Raw genomic sequence first — 6675 nt, forward strand, 5'->3', positions numbered from 1 at the left:
GCCCCAGAGCGGGGTTCCCGGGGAGCAGGAGATCGGGAACGTGCATTGCCTCGTGGCGTGCGTGGAGACGGGGCTCGGAGGACATGATGGATTGGTCTCGGCCACGAGGCCTGTTACGTGTGGAGGTGAAAAATTCTTGCATCGAGGGGGTATTCCGTTGGGAAGCTGGCTTGTCCTCTTTACTGCGTTTGGACATGGTTTGGGGTCCAAACCGGTGGGGTATAAGTCGGTATAAGTAGCGTATAAGTAGTAAAACCCACGGAGCTCACTGAGGTTGCTGTTTACTCCGCCATGAGCAGGACACGCCCCCCCCCTTACCTGTTTCTGAACCCTTGTAAGTCGCGGCGACGTCGATTTTAATCGACTAAATCGATTAACTGTTGCAGCTCTAGCTGTGTGTATATCACCTAAAGATGTAAAATTTCCAGAAATTTTGAAGCTTTGGAGAACTATGTACAAACGATGTACAAATGTACCCTCTTACCTGTCAATTAAGGCCTGAAAGGACAGAAACTATCATACCAACAATCCCCAAACTGTAGGAAGTACTGTACAAGACAGTGCTCACAAGCCAACTAAACTGGAGCCTTTCCTCTGCAGTGCCCCTAGTGGCAGAAATGCATACTTCTTTTTGAGTTTGAGAACTGCATTGAGAAGTACAGTTTTACTTGAATTGTATTCCATGCTTTGCTTGTCTTCAGCTGAGAGAAAGTGCAATAATTTAAGACTTTACATAAAGTCTCAGAAGTATTTCATTAAGGTCTTCATGTTATATAGTTTGAATACCATGTCAAAGATATATTATTTATCATTGTAAAAGAACATATTCCTCACTCCTTTTTTTTTATTTCCATTTTTCAGAAAAAAACAAAAACGGCTTTGGGGAAAAAAAATATTTTTCCCTAGCCCTTCCCATCTCTAATATTACCCTGCATAGGATCTGGGTGTCCTGTGTATATATCACCCTGTAGGTGGTCTGTGTGCTCTGTGTGCACATCACCCTGCAGGTGATCTGTGTGTGTCCTCTGTGTATATTACCCTGCAGATGATCTGTGTGTGTCCTGTGTGTATATATCACCCTGCAGATGATCTGTGTGTGTCCTGTGTGTATATATCACCCTGCAGATGATCTGTGTGTGTCCTGTGTGTATATATCACCCTGCAGATGATCTGTGTGTGTCCTGTGTGTATATATCACCCTGCATATGATCTGTGTGTCTTGTGTGTATATCAACCTGCAGATGATCTGTGTGTATATATCACCCTGCAGATGATCTGTGTGTCCTGTGTGTATATCACCCTTCAGATTATTTGTGTGTGTCCTGTGTGTATATATCACCCTGCAGATCATCTGTGTGTGTCCTGTGTGTATATATCACACTGCAGATGATCTGTGACTGTGTGTGTCCTGTGTGTATATCCCCCTGAAGATGATCTGTGTGTCCCCTGTATGTATATCAACCAGCAGATAATCTGTGTGTGTCCTGCTGTGTGTATATATCACCCTGCAGGTGATCTGTGTGTGTGTCCTGTGTGTATATCAACCTGAAGATTATCTGTGTGTGTCCTATGTGTATATCACCCTGAAGATGATCTGTGTCTGTCCCGTGTGTGTGTATATCACCCTGCAGATGATCTGTGTGTGTATATCTCACCCTGCAGAAGATCTGTGTGTCCTGTGCGTATATCACCTTGCAGATGATCTGTGTGTCCTGTGCGTATATCACCCTGCAGATGATCTCTTCCTGTGCACATACCCCCTACAGAGGATTGGCGTGTGTGCTGTACAATAACAGATGATGACAGCAGTCGGAGATCCGGGGAGTGTTCCTTACACGGGGAGGGGGGCAGGAAGAGGAGGGCATAGAGCACCCGGGCAGGAGGAGGGATGGACAGCAGGCAGGAGGGGGAGTATTGCACAGGAACAATGGCTGAGGATTACAGAGAACTGGCCGGGCCTGCTTCATGTCACTGACTCCTTTCTACATGTCACCGAGCCCCTGCACTGCAGACACAGGGTAAGAGCCGGGGGATGGGGGTTGTGCTGCTCCTGGGGGGGAGCGGAGGGATGGGATCAGGATGTCATCATTCTGCTGCACTGCTCATATATGCATATATAGAGATGGCACAGGATTACTGGTTATGGTATAGGGGAAAACTGGATGTATAAGAATAGCAGGGGATGGGTAGTTATGGTATAGGGGAGGACTGGATGTATAAGAATAGCAGGGGATGACTGGTTATGGTATAGGGGAGGACTGGATGTATAAGAATAGCAGGGGATGGGTAGTTATGGTATAGGAGAGGACTGGATGTATAAGAATAGCAGGGGATGGGTAGTTATGGTATAGGGGAGGACTGGATGTATAAGAATAGCAGGGGATGGGTAGTTATGGTATAGTGGAGGACTAGATGTATAGGAATAGCAAGGGGTGAGTGGTTATGGTATAGGGGAGGACTGGATGTATAAGAATAGCCGGGAATGGTTAGTTATGGTATAGGGGAGGACTGGATGTATAGGAATAGCAGGGGATGGGTAGTTATGGTATAGGGGAGGACTGGATGTACAAGAATAGCAAGGGATGACTGGTTATGGTATAGGGGAGGACTGGATGTATAAGAATAGCAGGGGATGGGTAGTTATGGTATAGGGGAGGACTGGATGTATAAGAATAGCAGGGGATGGGTAGTTATGGTATAGTGGAGGACTAGATGTATAGGAATAGCAAGGGGTGAGTGGTTATGGTATAGGGGAGGACTGGATGTATAAGAATAGCCGGGAATGGTTAGTTATGGTATAGGGGAGGACTGGATGTATAGGAATAGCAGGGGATGGGTAGTTATGGTATAAGGGAGAACTGGATGTACAAGAATAGCAAGGGATGACTGGTTATGGTATAGGGGAGGACTGGATGTATAAGAATAGCAGGGGATGGGTAGTTATGGTATAGGGGAGGACTGGATGTATAAGAATAACAGGGGATGGGTAGTTATGGTATAGGGGAGGACTGGGTGTATAAGAATAGCAGGGGATGGGTAGTTATGGTATAGGGGAGGACTGGATGTATAAGAATATCAGGGGGTGGGTAGTTATGGTTTAGGGGAGGACTGGATGTATAAGAATAGCAGGGGGTGGGTAGTTATGGTATAGGGGAGGACTGGATGTATAAGAATAGCAGGGGATGGGTAGTTATGGTATAGGGGAGGACTGGATGTATAGGAAGGATGGGCTGGTTATGGTATAGGGGAGGACTGGATGTATAGGAATGGCTAGTTGTGGTATAGTGGAGGACTGGATGTATAGGAATAGCAAGGGGTGACTGGTTATGGTATAGGGGAGGACTGGATGTATAGGAATAGCAAGGAATGGCTGGTTATGGTATAGGGGAGGACTGGATGTATAGGAATAGCAGGGGATGGGTAGTTATGGTATAGTGGAGGACTAGATGTATAGGAATAGCAAGGGGTGAGTGGTTATGGTATAGGGGAGGACTGGATGTATAGGAATAGGAAGGAATGGTTGGTTATGGTATAGGGGAGGATTGGATGTATAGGAATAGCAGGGGATGGGTAGTTATGGTATAAGGGAGGACTGGATGTATAGGAATGGCTAGTTGTGGTATAGTGGAGGACTGGGTTTATAGGAATAGCAGAGGATATGTAGTTATGGTATAGGAGAGGACTGGATGTATAGGAATAGCAGGGGATGGGGAGTTATGGTATAGGGGAGGACTGGATGTATAGGAATAGCAGGGGATGGGGAGTTATGGTATAGGCGAGGATTCAATATATAGAATTAACAGGGGGTTGGTAGTTAGGGTATGGAGGAGGACTGGATGTATAGGAATAGCAGGGAATGGCCGGTTATAGTATAGGGGAGGACTGGATGTATAAGAATAGCAAGGAAATGGTAGCTATGGTATAGAGAAGGACTGAATGTATTGCAGACATCCCAACTCTCCCGGACGCTCCAGTAGTCTCCTGCTATTAGATAGCAGCTCCTGGCCGGCCGGGAGAGAAACACTTCCTCACGGAAAAATTTTATCTGCTCGATCGAGCAGATTAAACCTTTCCCTGCGATCGTTTTTCTTTTCTGACATCGGGAGCCGCGGCCCGACCGTCAGTCAGAAAAGAAAAAAAAAGGCATACGAATGCGTAGCTAGATTCCTATTGGCTATTTCACTTTGCAATAGCCAATAGCAAACTAGGTATTGCACTCGCCCACTGCTGCTGTCAATCAGCAGAGGGGGACCTGAATTTTTCTATCAGGTCCTCTTCTGGTGATTGAAAGCAGCAGAGGGCGGGTGCAATAGCTAGTTTGCCATTGGCTATTGCAAAGTGAAATAGCCAATAGGAATCTAGCTAAGCTTTCCTATGCCTTTTTTTTTAAATTATTATTATTATTCTGACGACTGCAACTGTCAGAATACTAAAAAAAAAAAAGCCTGCAGATAGCAAAGAAGCTATTGCTTCCTGTGCTATCTGCCATCATTTCAGGGGGGTGCTCTCTTCCAGCCCCCACTAACCCCCCCTCTGCGGTTGGGGGGGGGGCACCTCCCTGAAATGAGAGGGACACCTCCCTGAAATTGCTTCTTTCAGGTTGGGATCCCTGGTATTGGAATAGCAGGGGATAGATAGTTATGGTAAAGGGGAAGGGGAAGACTGGATAAATAGGAATTTCAGGGAATGGGTAGTTATGGTATAGAGGAGGATTGGATGTATAGGATTAGCAGGGTATTGGTAGTTATGGTCTAGGGGAGAACTGGATGTATAGTAATAGCAGGGAAGGGTTAGTTATGGTATAGGGGAGGACTGGATGTATAGGATTAGCAGGGAATGGTTAGTTATGGTATAGGGGAGGACTGAATGTGTAAGTCTAGCAGGGGATAGTTCGTTACGGTATAACTGCAGTCTTATAGTATAGAAATAGTAGTTGATATCTGGCTACATTAAGGAACTTGCTGTGTAGTAAAATAATTTCAGGGGTTGCCTGTTTTGTTATAGTACGTGACTTGATGTATAGGATCAGCAGTGTTTGGTTATAGCATAGTGAAAGACTGAATGTATAGAGATATCGGAAGAGAATGTCTGAATATGGTACCAAGGTGATCTGAATTTATAGGAATAGCAGAGGATGTGTGGTTATGGTGTGGTGGTGGACTGGATCCGGTGGGAATGTTGAGTATGGTACAGAGGAAGACTGGCTGTATAGGAATATTAAAGAATATGTGGTTATGGTATGGTGAAGAACTGGGTCTAGTAGGATAGATGAGAATGTCTTGAGTATGATACAGAGTAGAACTGGATTTATATGAATAAGCAGAGGATATGCGGTTATGGTAGAGGACTGGATCTAGTGTGATAGGTGAGAATGTGACTGAGTATAATACAGAGTAGGACTGGATGTAGGGGAATAGAAGACAAAGTGTGATTGTGATATGGTGGAGGATTGGATCTAGTGGGATAGGTGAGAATGTCTGAGTATGGTACAAAAGAATATTGAATGTATGGGACTAGAAGAGGATATTTTTGTATGATAACGTGATGAGTGGAGAAGATTGTCTGAATTTCTTTGCTCATGTGTACTATATATAGTTGATATTATTTGTGCACGGATTTAAAAAAAATTCCCTATATATGTTGTGGAATAAACGTGGTTAAGTAGACCCACTAGTTCAACGTTATCCCAGTTTTTGAAATAAGTAACTCCTGCGATGCCATAGTGTGACTGATAATAAGATCTGTCGGAAAAATGAAATCTACCGATGGGCTTATTTTTATGAATTCCTCCTCCGCACTTAAAAGGGACCAATTCTTTGTCCATGCTTAAAAGGGACCTACACTTAAAATCTCACTGCTGGTCAGAGTGACTTTCCCTGAGCACTCTTTGTCTTTTGTTGCGCTAAGATTCTCCTATAGTAGCGGATATCACATTACCTTTGCCTTGGCATAGGTCACATGACTGGTTGCAGGAAGGTGAGTGGCTTGGTATGAGCTGCTTGCCCTAGTTATGTCTTTTTTTTCACGATTGCTTTACTCCTCATTCTAAATGTTATGGTTGTGGCATTCTTTTATAAGCCTCAACATAGATTTGCCTGAAGGTCGTTTGTCATTGCCCAGAGCTAACATCTCAGTAAATGAGGAGCACGCAGTGAAAGTATATGTGTGTGTAAATGCCTAACAAGGGCAGAGTTAAGTTGGAGTGATTCAGTTGGGTGTAGAGCTCTGCACTCAGCAGGCTTTGTTAGCTGTTGGGGTGTTTCAGAAAATGCCAGATTATAACACTAATGCTGACCAAGCAATAGCAGCAATTTTCAGTCAATTTCAACCACTTTCACATCATCAAAGGCGATTGCAAGACTGAAGAAAAGCTACCGTCAACAAATTCGATTGACCCACAAACATAGAGATTGAAATTGATAGATGTAAAGTGTATGTAAAATCATTTTTTTTTTTTTTTAGTTTTGAACAGAATTGGAGGTTGACCCCTCTATTCATCCTGGTGACCATTGTCACATATACAGAAAGAGGGGAAATCACTAGCGCAAGAGGTGAGGGGAAATCATCCAAGAGGGACATAGTATATGATGTATTGGGATCTAACTGAAGTGGCTCAAATTCAGAAACTCAATTGAACAATCTTAACCCCTTCATGACTGAGGCCCTTTTTTCCAT

General features: G+C 44.2%; 1 protein-coding gene across 2 annotated transcripts in view; it reads left to right on the forward strand.

Moving 5' to 3' along the window:
- The first annotated feature begins 1867 nt into the window (after nucleotides 1-1867).
- Nucleotides 1868-6675, forward strand: part of LOC108801242 (cyclin-dependent kinase 16-like) — a 27007-nt gene continuing 22199 nt past the window's right edge. For both annotated transcript variants that reach the window (XM_018573177.1, XM_018573178.1), the window contains exon 1: nucleotides 1868-2018. The gene's annotated coding sequence lies outside the window, so the exon portion shown is untranslated. The remainder of the gene's footprint in view (nucleotides 2019-6675) is intronic.

This window comes from Nanorana parkeri, unplaced genomic scaffold (assembly GCF_000935625.1).
Source record: "Nanorana parkeri isolate BGI_ZX_2015 unplaced genomic scaffold, ASM93562v1 scaffold2263, whole genome shotgun sequence".
Taxonomy (NCBI): domain Eukaryota; kingdom Metazoa; phylum Chordata; class Amphibia; order Anura; family Dicroglossidae; genus Nanorana; species Nanorana parkeri.